We start from the raw sequence: 12,539 nt of genomic DNA, 5'->3' as shown, positions 1-12,539 counted from the left end.
GCACTTAGGAACAGGCTGCAGCTGGGAAGGGAGCACTGGGGGTCAAAGACGTTCAGTGATCACTGCACGAGGCAGAGCTTGCCAAGAAAAAAGAGGTCTCGAAGCTGTCTCCTGGTTGTCATTGTTTGGTAGGAGTTAGTAAACTTTAAGTACAGATTTTTTTTTTTAATTATAAACTACATTTCATGGCTGTATATTTTAAAGGACTTAAAATACTTAGAGCGTTTGAAATATCCTTTCATATAAGCCTAAATAGAACTCATTTTTTCATTGCAAGTATGATTTTACATAATTTCTTAAAATTATATATTTAAAAAATTGCGTATTTTAAAACACTTAAAACTGATCTAACTCAACTCTTACCTCTCGAGAATGCCATATAATGAATGGAACAACCACATAGCTGAATTACTGCTAACTACGACTAATTTTCAACTCATTGGCTTTTCACTGTTGCAGTTATCCTTCAGAATTGGAATAAGTTTCAACATCACTGGTTATGTGTCTTCAATAAACTTATAACGCATTGCTCTAATTTTCAATTGTTGTATTATGCTCTACTTACTAAAGAAAACGTTATATTAATTCCTTTTGCAGATAGCTAGTCTCCAAGGTATGTTAACAGATTTGTCTGTTATACACACACACCCACACACACACAGGAAGAGCATCGGATCAGGTCAGGAGGGAGAAGAAGAGGGGGAGGGAGAGGGAGGGAAAGAGGGAGGGGGGAAGAGAGAGAGAGAGAGAGAGGGAGATGGAGAGAGAAAGATCTGAGTACTCAACAATGTATCATAGAGGGTTTTAATACCCAGACTTGAGTGGATGGCCAGTTAGACTAATTAAGAGAAGGACTAAAGAGGGGAAAAGGGATTTGCTTTCAAGAGGAGATTTCATGGCTATAAGTAGGCTTACAAAGGCAAACTGATGACCTTGTTTGCCTTTTATGATTGGAACAGAATTTGTGCAAATGGTAGAGGGAAGGAAGAGAGGGGCAGGGAGGCCCAGGGAGATTTACAGCACAACCTCCGTGTGTTCAGAAATTGGTGCTCCATTTCACCTGTTACAAAAGACTAACTTGGAAGGACAGATGCGAAGTACTAGTTTACAAAGGATCTTCAAAAAGTTCATCGAAAATGTGCATGATCAACTGCATGAATCTCTCTTTTTTTTTTTTGCATCAAAATAAACTCATCATTTAATTTTTTTCTGCAAATGTTTTGATGTGCCCTCATTTCTATTTTTCACTGCTATTCCTTTGTGCCATTCAGAACCAGAGTGTTTTCACTCTGATAGGTTTGTCTGTGTTACCTTCAATAATGCACTTCACAGTGACAGTGGTAATCAGCTTCCCCTAAAAACATTCCCTAATAAGTTAACTACTACCCAAAACAAACAAACAAACAAACAAACAGGCAAACATTTAGTGCATAAGCAGCCTACAATGAAAGTCTTGTGGATGTGTGCTAAATAAATGATATTTCTGAATCTTCAAATTATAAATAAGTCTAAGCAAATTGTGACCATATAAGTTAACTTGACAGTTATGCTCAACATAATATTTTTAGAAGTTTTCATCAAGCTTTCTTCTGAAACCAGAGTTGCCACTTTATTTAAAAGGTTTCTGGGAGTTTAAGTTAAATCTTTTCACTGTAATTGAGTCTCACTTTTTGAAGAGTAGGGGGATATGATGTGTGTGCTCCACTGGCTCTTTCTGTGGGGCAACAAAAATGATGGATGTGGAAATACCTGGGAAACAAAGACCATACAAGTTAACATTTTACCACATAGAGTCATCTCCACTTTGATTTCCATTGTGAAATTCAACGCAAAGAAACAACTTCAACAGTAGTTAATAACTGACAATTTTACTGAAAACAATGGCATTTCAAAGAAAAAATACAAAATATAACACAACATATATGAAAAAAGTTGGATAGCATTTATTTTTTTTAATTTACTCATTTGAAAGTCAGAGTTACACAGAGAGAGGAGAGGCAGAGAGAGAGAGAGAGGTCTTCCATCCGATGGTTCACTCCCCACAAGGGCCAGAGCTACGCAGATCCGAAGACAGGAGCTTCCTCTGGGTCTCCCACATGGAGTGCAGGGGTGCAGGAACTTGGGTCATCCTCTACTGCTTTCCCAGGCCAAAGCAGAGAGCTGGATTGGAAGTGGAGCAGCCGGGTCCCACATGGGATGCCGGTGCTTCAAGCCAGGGCGTTAATCCGCTGTGCCACAGCACCGGTCCCATGGCTAGCATTTTTTAACTCTCATAATTCTGAAATTTTCAGGACATAATAGGGTACAATATCTATTTATATCAAAGGAAGTGTGAAACGCTTACACGTATCACCAGGAATACTTTGGATAAGGGTGACTAGTTTTCTTGGGGGTTTTTCAGTGTCCTGTTCACCTTCTTTCAAGATTTTTCACTCGTAACTTGTTGTGTACACTGTGGTCCCTATAGCTGTTATAACTGCCAATAAAATATTTATGCATGTGTGTGTACAGCATAAAAATACTTAAAGGCCTTTATACTGAGATGAGTATTATAGTTAATTACAATGGATAAAGCTGTACATTTCAAATTTTTTCCAGTTTATTATTAGGAGCATTTTGTGGGTAGGGCTAATAAAGGTGTCATTATTTTTATCTTGTATTATATTTATTAATTGATTTTACTTCACAGAAGCTGTCAAAGCTGTCACCTATCACCTTCTGTTGTTCCCTGTCCATTGGATAATCTTAGTAAGAGTGCCCTTACTAATTTGTATATTAACTAATAGTCATAAAACCTAATATCTTTTTTACACCTAAAAGTAAATGTAATGGGACTGGGGCTGTGGCGTAGTGGGTTAAAGCCCCACCCTCCAGTGCTGGCATCTCATATAGGCTCCAGTTGGAGACCCAGCTATTCCACTTCCTATCCAGCTCTCTGCTGTGGCCTAGGAAAGCAGTAGAAGATGGCCCAAGTCCTTGGGCCCCTGCACTCACATGGGAGACCTGTAGGAAGCACCTGGCTCCTAGCTCCGGACGTTTCGACCAATTGGGGAGTGAACTGGTGGATGGAAGACCTCTCTGCCTCTCCTTCTCTCTGTGTAACTCTGACTTTCAAATAAATAAATAAATCTTAAAAAAAAAACAAAAACAAAGAAAAGTAAACATAGTTAGGTTTTCTGACATTTCCTTCTTGTACCATAATGCAATATATTATGTTCTGCAATGTAGCACAGAGGATATTCCCTTTCAGAGACCTCTGCTCTACAGGTAGAGACCAACAGAAATCAGACACTTGGTCAGTATGATTGTAGAGGCAATAAGAAAGATCCATCTTAATTGTTGTTAAAGGAGTATCCCACATTTTTCATTTTGCTTCAAAGTCAGGTTGTTTGTAAATGCAAATATTCACTGGGCCTAACCTTATACAGATGATCTCAAATTTCCTTTCTAATTTCTGGATGTCAAAACTGTATGCCTTGAATTCACACAAAGACATAATAAGGACAAGTTACAATATCCATGGGGTCCAGTATGAAACAAAAATTTGTGGGGTCAAGGGCAAGATGCCTTGTTCATAAGTTAGGAATCTCAAGATGATGACAGCAGATCATTCAGCCAAGTAGGAGACCCTTTAAGAGCAGTCCATGAAAATGGTCCTGAGAATAGCTTATAGTAGAATATATGAAACTGAGAATTATCAGAGGAAGAGGTTTAAGAACAGGCATATACTAAAGAGGGGTAGGCTTCCAAAAAAGGAGAGGCCAAGGGAGCTAAAGATATATCTAGGTAGGTAGGTAGGTAGGTAGGTAGATAGATAGATAGACAGACAGACAACACCCTTCTCTAAAATCCTGCCTTAAGCTAGTCTCACTCCTACATTGTTTTATGTAGCTATGAACATATCTTTCTAAGTTGTTAGCGGTTAGCTATTTAGTCTATTTCTCAAAGCAGGGATATTTTCATATTTATAGGGGACACTGATAGGATTGCTTTGAACATTTAAAAGCACACCTAGTTTTCAAGTTATACCTTAGTACTCTGAGAGCCTTGTTATCATCCAGGTGGCTTCCTCAGGCCCTCTCAGGCTATCTATCACGTAACTCACTTCTCAGTTCATCTACTAGTGTGGTGAATCCTGCTACTGCAGTGTTAAGAGTGTTACATTTTATGTTCCATTTAAGGGGCAGATTTATGTTTCCATAAAAAAGGAACATGCTTTTACAGTCCATTTTCCCAAATTTCAAAAGGTCACCCATAGAACTGACATCTTGGAGACTCAGGGAGACAAGGAGATGGCTGTCTCTTGCCAGGTGTTTTAACTAGCACTACTGTTTCTGGTCCTTCTCACTACCATGGTAACAAGTGTATCTTCAGAATCCAGTGACTTCCAAATAACCCAAATTTGAAGTTTTTGAAAATGTCAGTGAATTTTGGTGAATGCTATAATTCAATATGGAATTAAACTATGTCTTGAGGGCCATCAATGTAAGTGAGTATGCACACACACACATGCTAGTATATCCTTATGGGTTAAAACAAATTTATCAGTGTTTTTAAATGTAGTTTTCAACAAAATAATCAAATGGATTAAATACATTTATGTTCATATGCTTGTGTGCCTGACAATTCAGTAAGAAACACATTTTATTCCTGGAATAATGCATCGTGTCCACTTCCCCTTGCCTGTGTGCTTGGTGTACCTGTGACTTGAACTTCAGAGAGTCATCACACCAACTCTGAGGTGTGTGTGGATGGCTGTGGTTTACTTTTCACCATAAAACGTGCTGTAAATTGTAACCATCAACACTGCAGGAGGCAGCTGAGAGTTGGAGCATCTGAATTGGAGAAATCAATCCTAAGCAAACCAGACCCTTTCACATTAGCTTTTTCCTTTCAAGCAAAAGATTTTTCAGGAAGTACCACCATGATGGCTCCTTATTTTATTTGCTGTTTGGGTATGTCATTGTCTGTCTTTGCATTTAATGATGTGTTCATAGTTTCTATACTTAAAAAAAAAGTATTACAAGTATTTCTGAGTTCAGATTTTACTGCTTATTTCAGTCTTATAATTTACTATATCTTTGTACATGAAGACATTTCCTCAGAAAACAAGATATAGTTGTGGATTTTTAGTGGTTGATAAAACACACATTTGAATATAGGCCATATTCTTGGCGATGTCTTTAGATTGTGGATATATGTTCTCTGAGCACACAGCTGGAACAGGAGAGTGTTTACCTCAATTTCCTCTTACAAGAAATGCGGACAGAAAGTTGTACAGTCTCCCACTTACTTCAGCCAGACGCTACTATTTGTGATATTAGCTGAAATCATTCCAATTTTAAAAAAGACATGCATGCACATGGTTAACTTAAATTTTTGTGATTCGATTATTTTATTTAAAAGTCTGCATACTGAAGAAGCAGTGTCTAAAAGATTTACTCTTAAATGAGCTGATTTATAGTCATTGTAATCATGTTTTTATTGAATTCTTTCTAAAAATTATTTCTAAAAATGTTTTTCTTTACTATAAAGAGGCAGAAAATTATTTTGAAAGAAGAATTAAAAGATACATTTGTTAACTATACATCTATACTCTGCAATCAGCCATATTTTTTGGTTTTAAAGAAAAGATCCATTTCAGAGTTTTCACAAGTGAAACTAAAATACTTCAGAGAAATATATGAAACATCAAATATGTGTCAAGTTCAAATTTGCCATGGATCAAATTAATAAATGATAACCAAGAACTATTCACCAATTTACTAGAATAAATCACTCTCTAAAGGATCCAGAAATTATTCAAGGAACATGTAATCTTGAAAATTTCTTATTAACTGTGTACTTTAAAGTAAAATTTACATCAATTCTATTTCAGTGAGTTTCTTGAAGAAAACAGACATTGTAATAGGACCCTACATCCAGCTGGTCTGTGGTCAAATCTGTCTCTTCATCCCAAAGGGAAAAGCTTACAAAAACACTGCTTATTTGTTTTTATTCCACAATCATGAAGTTCATTACCCTTATTTTTTTGAATATAAAACAAACAATTATTTATTCTTTCAAAATTGGGGGGATTCATATTACAGTATTTATTTATATCACATTTTCAATATATTTCAAAAGACTAAAATTAATGGATTTGTTGCTTTGCAATGTTTAGTAAAATATCAAAAGGAAGAGGGACAGTATGGATATCACATTTTTGAGTTCTGTGTTTAGGAAGCAAACAGCCACAAATACACATGCTTTCACTGGCTTGGGCACTGGTGGGCTATGGAACAGCAGAGTGGCAAGGATCCTTGAATCTGGACATGCATCCAAGCAAACACATACTCACACTGAACTCGTGAGGTTTCTGTCAGAAACAGGTCTGAATACACAGTCAACATATCAATGTATGATACGATAAAGTATTAGGCTTCTTGTTTTTCCATGTCATCTTATGTAGTTATTTTTTAAGAGCAACAGCAAGATATTTACATAGCTTTTTCCTAGGTGGAAATTAACAAGGCACATGACTGCATGCATCCTGGGTGTCATTTCAATTTGCATTTGTGATGTAGTTTTAAAAGAGTTTCGTGGCATAAAATACAAAGTATTTTTAAGTGCAGTATTTAAATACTGGAGGATTTGGTTTTGAAATCAGTTCATAAAGCAAAAATTCGGTGTGGTTTGCTTTTAATACTCAACAACACTGTGGCTTCTATCAAATGACTGTGAACCAACAGGGGAAGAATAAATTATATTCTTCAGAATATTCATTCCAAAATAAACATTTGGAGTTTCTAGATTTTATTTCAAGGTCAAATAGATTACATGAATGACTTTGGTGGGTTATGCTTGCCTTTGGCCCAACACAGATCACTCTGGGATACACTGTCTTCATAGTGATTAGCAACTGGTCTAGCAAGGTTCAATCATTAACCAGTTGCTACCAGGGATGCATGGCTCCCCAAAGCAAGAACTGACAAGAACACAGGGAGCACCAACAGTGAGAGCAAGCACTACTGGGCCACAAGAATCACCACATTATTGCTGACAAACCAAGGACAAGAGATTAACATAATTCTAAGTAGCATGAACAAGGTGGAGTTCACACACTGTTCCTATGCTCTCTGTTAATTCAGAAACCACCATTGCTTTCCAATTCTGCTCACTGCATCATGTGAACATGAAAAAATGAGTTTTTTTTCTAACAACAACAACAAATGCAGTTATAAAATAAAAATTCTCACCTCTAGACAGGATAAATTGACCTGCTGTAGAAATAAACAAAGAAAGATCACAGATACACTTTATTTTCACCTTTCTCCTCTTCACTTCAGATAGCCTGTTGGAGTGTTTTTTCTAATTGCTCTTATTTATTTTTATTTATATAAAGGAAAAATGTCATGTATCTCATATACACAATTTTAAGAGCATAATGATACTTCCCATCCTAACCTCCCTCCTTCCCTCACTCCCTCCCACTCCCTCCCATGCAATTTGTTGGAGTTTTAAAATGCATTTTTTTCACCCTTACCACACACAGAATCTGACTGGTAAATCCAAGCGAGGGAACTGAAATCTGAATTGCCAGGTTCATGAAGTGAATGGAAAAAGTCTCTGGTATTGGAAGACGGACCTACTGCGGCTACTCTGAGGCAGCATGGCTTTGCAGGGTTATGACATCAGCCCTTACTCTTTAGCATTCGTACTTTACCACATGAATAGTCAATAGACCCAGGACAAATAAACTGAGGGCAGAGGCTTCCCTCGGTCTCCGAAGGATATTTTTCAATTATATATTGTGTTACATCTTAGGAGATAAAAGCTGTATCTGCAAGTGATTAAAAGATGTTTTATAGTCATGGTTTCATTTCTGCTGAAATAAATGCGTAATTTAAACCACACATAATTCACAGCAATTTAGGCCTATTACAGAATACTAGTTCCTTTTTTTTAAATGATAGTTACTAATTAAAACAGAGTGTCGCTGCCATGCTGAGCTGTAGTCTTTGACATAAAGGTTTAATGAATAAAACGTCCTGACACAAAAATGAAAACAATAATAGAGACAAGACTGCAAGCTGTTAGGTTGCAAGTGTGTGGTAAAGATTAAGTTAAGAATTGTGCAGAGAAGGAACTTGGAATTCCCTTCTTTAAAGAAAGAAGCAAAGGGATTTTGAGAGAAATTTGAAGTAGTACTGAGTTCGCTAACCTAGCCCCTCATTCTCTGTAGCTACCTTCTCTCTGAATGTGAACTCATAAGAATTGCTCTTGAAGAATAAATGACAGAGCATTTTAATATAATCCTGAATATAGGTTTAGATTGAAAATGGGAATTGGGATCATAATTTTGTTGTCAAGTTTTTTTTTTTTAACTTTAAGAAGACAGACTGAGGCAAATGACATTTCCTAAGACTGCAACCTTCTAAAAAGTTCATGGATTAGAACTTTGTTGAAATGACAGTATCTTTCTGACGTTTGATTAATCCCATATGCAGAACGAGTGTGAGGAATTAATACGGTTTCGGTGTTTTCACTTTCTGAAACCAATGAAATAAGAGACTGACATAAAAATCCAAGCGAGTATAAACACAGCCCTCAGATAGGGTTACGGCCTTATTATCACTCTTAATAAACACTGATGAACAATAATAAATACCGACCGCCCTCAGTACACTCTGCTCGCACGCATATTCCCTGTCGCCTCCATCCATCACTTCTTTCAGGATAATAAAACAATTCAACCCCATCAAATCCTCAGCAGCCGCTCCCTCGGGAGGGGGGGTTTATCTCTACTTCGGCGAGCCCAGGGAGGATTTTACTTGTTTCAAGGGGGCGGAGAACGGAGCGGGGTCCTATTTATTTCCATTGATGACTCCCAGGGTTCTCACAGGCGCTCAGGGACCGGGCGGGAGGAGGAGGAGGAGCGGAGATTCCCTTGTCGGAAAAGAAAGAGGGTTCAGGAAGCGAGGCTGCAGGAGGAGGGGTGGACGCGGAGAGAGCGGGCAGTGTTTGGCGAGGTCAGTAACTACATGAAAAAATTGCTTCTTTCTTGTGACTTAGCGGGATTGAAAGACGAGACGTAAACAAATTTGCCAACCCAACTAAGTTACTGGGAAAGAACTCCGTACAAACAAAGCACACAGAGACGCTTGCTCAGGTTCATTTCCCGCTCAAGGTCTCGGTGTCAGAGGGAGTCACCCGCACCCAGAACAGGCGATGGACAGCGCCCCGAAGGGGGCCAGGTGGGGGACCGCCACCCGGCCAGCCGCGAGCACAGCTCCGCGCCCGCGTACCGGGGCCCGGCAAACTCCCACGGCCCCGGCGAGCCCCGCGGCGCCCAAGCGCAGGCCTACGGGAGGGAGTGGGAACCAGGGGCGCACAATGAAACGAAACCGCACCCCAAAGTCAGCAGTTTGCGAAGAGCCCCCAGGAGAACTGCTGGGATCTGAGACCCCTTGCTCTGAATCCAGAACCCCGAGCCCACTGTGACCCTCAACTCGGGAGTAAAAGGGACGAGGAACTGAGCCAACCCCTGCTGCTCGAAGAGCGGGGGGGGGGGGTCCCCCCGTCCTGGGTCAGTGTGTGTCGGGGGGAGGGGTACGGGGCGTCCCCTCCGGCTGCTCTGCTCACCAGGCAAAGGCAGGAGCCAGTCCCGGGCCACTCTGCTCAGCCCAGGGAAGTTTCCCTAGCGGCGCCTGCCTTACCCAGCAGGGGACCATTGAGGAGCTGAACTACCGGGGGGAGGGGGGTCACGGACCGCCGAGAGAGAAGACCGAGATGCCCGCGCCAGCCCGCTCTTCCAGCGACCTCTGCGCTCCGCTGCGACCCCCAGCTTCTAGCCCCAAGCCAGAGTTTGCACTCCGCAAGACCCCAGTCCTGCGGACTTTCTCTAGGGTGGCCAGAGGGCATGAACCCGGGGAAAGAGGCAACCGCCCTCTCGGCAGGCGGGGAAAGTAAGTGTGTTCCGGCCAAGGCAAGGATATAGACTCTGCAGCTCCCCGACCCCGCAGCGCCCCAGGTTCCGGGGCTTCCGTCTCCCACACCGGTGCGATGTCTTTCCACCTCCCAATCCCGCTCCACAGCAGCCTAAATCACCAAGGGAGACCCGCTCCACGCCCCTCTCGGCTTCAGCTCCTCCAAATCGGGCGCGCTCGAGAACCTGGCCGGGCCCTGTCCAGTTGGAGGACGCGCGCCCCAGTCTCCCACCCCGGACAAGCGCTCCGGCGTGAACGCTCGGTGCACCGGGTCTCGGGGTGGCGAGCTATGGCATCTGAGAGCCTCGGGATTGCTTTCCTGCTTCCACTTACCTCGAAAACTCAGTTTTTCCTAGGGGGAAAGCGGAGAAATCCCTGCCCGTGGAGTGGGATGCCAAAGAGTCCACGTCCCCCTCTCTGGCCAAGATGCTGAGCACCAGTATCCAGGCACCGAGAGGGCTGGAGGCAGGGGCGGAGACAGATAACAGAAAAATTCAGTCGGCTCAAGTGTCCCAACTTTGCGGTCTGCACTGCAAACTTCAAAGGCGGACGGAGAGCGGGTGGCGCGCGGCCGCCGAAGTTGCAGCGAACTGGAGCGGAGCGCAGCGCGGGGCTGGGGGGTCCCGGGGCAGGGCTGGGAGGCGGCGGGAGGTCCTTTTAAAAGGCGCGGAGCGTGCGGGGCTAGATGGCGGGAGGATGCTGCAGCGCTCTGCCGCGGTGGCGCTGGCTCCGCGGGCAGCGGCTCGCTGCACCGGCTCGGGGCTGGAAGAGCTGCGCCGGCAGAGCGGGGCGCACCGGGTGGCGGCGGCAGGCACGCGGCTCAGTCCGCTCCACTCTCTCGCGGCTCGGAGAGGGGAGTGTGTTTTCGCCCGAGTGTCACTGCTAAAGCCTAGAGCCTCTACGCCTCCCACCCCGCCGCTGCCCGCCCGCCCCTCCCTCCGCTCTCTGCCCGCTGCCTCCCCCTCCGTTCCTCCTTCCCTCCCTCCTGCTGCGCGCCAGCGAGCGCTCTCTCTCTCTCTCTCTCTCTCTCTCTCTCTCTCTCTCTCACACACACACACACACACACCACAGTCTCTTCTCACACAGACACGCGCGCCCTGCCCAGCGACCCGGCATCGCGGGCTGCACGCCGCTGTCCTTACCTCCCGCCACCCGGGGACAAGGACAGCGAGGCCCACTAAGACCCCGGCAAATCTGCAGCTGCCCCCTGACCCCACCCAGAGACAGGCACGCGGGACCCTCGCACTGTCAGGGAGACGTGGGAGCACAATAGATGTGAACTCTGCGGTTGCCTTGGGGGCGGGATGGCCGGGGGAGCCGATGTTAAATCCCGAAGGAGGGAGGTTGGGAACGGAGGCAGAGTGTGCAAACTGTGTATTGCTGGTCCAGTTTCACCCGAACGCCGCCCAGCATAGCCTTTGCTGGGTAGTGCATCCCCTGGGCGCGGACTGAGCCTCTCCGGCTCAGAAACTCCCAGACTGAAGAATTGAAAAGCTACCCTACAGGACCAGAGAGGCCGAGGGGAGTGTGTGAAACCATTAAGGTTGACTAGGTAATTATGATAATAAGTTACCTAATTAGCAACCTGGACTGGGCATAGGAAAACGGAAGGAAAAAAAAAAAGTACAGTGATTCAGTGAGTTCATTTTTCACAACTGTGAACCTAGTTTCCGGCAAAACTGGGTTTTAAGACTTTGATTTTTAAGTTCTAAGAATATACCATATAGAGGTGGAAGTGTCAATATAGAAACCATGGGAAACACTTGCCCTCCCTCACTGTGACAGCCAAATGAAGGCAAGTAAGAAGGACACCAGCCTTACCAATATCAAATTGAGAACTATGATCTTTGTGTTTTAGATGCCTGGTCACAGAGGGCAGTCCTATGCAGCAGCTCCTAAAGTTTTGTGGCTCCTTCATAAGAATACTGCAGTAGGTGGATTTATGAAACCGTTTATAAGCCACAAAACCGTTTTTGTAAAAGCCATTGGATTTTTAGATACAATAAGGGAGCTCTGAGATCACTGTGGAATCTTATTTTTTGCAGATGACGGATGAGGTGGGAGACAGGAAGTGGAAGATCTCCACTCAGAAGAACTGAAGAAGCAACTTAGAAGATAGGAGGCAGAGCAGGTCACTGGGACATTCACTATCAAGCACTTACTGATGTCCTACTGGGAGCTAACTGTGTCTTAGATTTAAGGGGAAGACATGGGGTCAGGAGCTTACAGCCTACCAGGATGCAGGAGACACAAATGAATGTAGGATTGGTACTGCACAAGGATGTTTGTGCTGGGCCCATGAGAGCATGAGAATGGACGCAGCTTACACCTCTTTAAAAGTGCTTTGGGCAGAGATTATAGTGTAGAACTCCAAAGGACAAGGAAGAGAATGCTAAGCAAGAAGCAAAGGAGGATGGGGTGGGGAGGAGGGAACTGTCTGCAAACAGAGCAGTGAGAGGTTAGTAAAGTGTCAAAGTACACTGGACGTCCTGGGAGTTGGGAGCAGGTAGCTGTGGCTGGTTGCAGATGACATAAGCAAGGCCAAATCACACCAGCTCTTGGGACCTAAAG

General features: G+C 43.4%; 1 protein-coding gene across 1 annotated transcript in view; it reads right to left on the bottom strand.

Moving 5' to 3' along the window:
* The window catches only part of NDNF (neuron derived neurotrophic factor), a 42,269-nt gene extending 31,728 nt beyond the window's left edge, over positions 1-10,541 (bottom strand). The window contains exon 1 of the mRNA XM_062199107.1: positions 10,302-10,541. The gene's annotated coding sequence lies outside the window, so the exon portion shown is untranslated. The remainder of the gene's footprint in view (positions 1-10,301) is intronic.
* Positions 10,542-12,539: the final 1,998 nt, after the last annotated feature.

The sequence above is a fragment of the Lepus europaeus genome, chromosome 8 (assembly GCF_033115175.1).
Source record: "Lepus europaeus isolate LE1 chromosome 8, mLepTim1.pri, whole genome shotgun sequence".
In the NCBI taxonomy this organism is placed as follows: Eukaryota; Metazoa; Chordata; class Mammalia; order Lagomorpha; family Leporidae; genus Lepus; species Lepus europaeus.
This window is presented reverse-complemented; position numbering and strand designations above follow the sequence as displayed.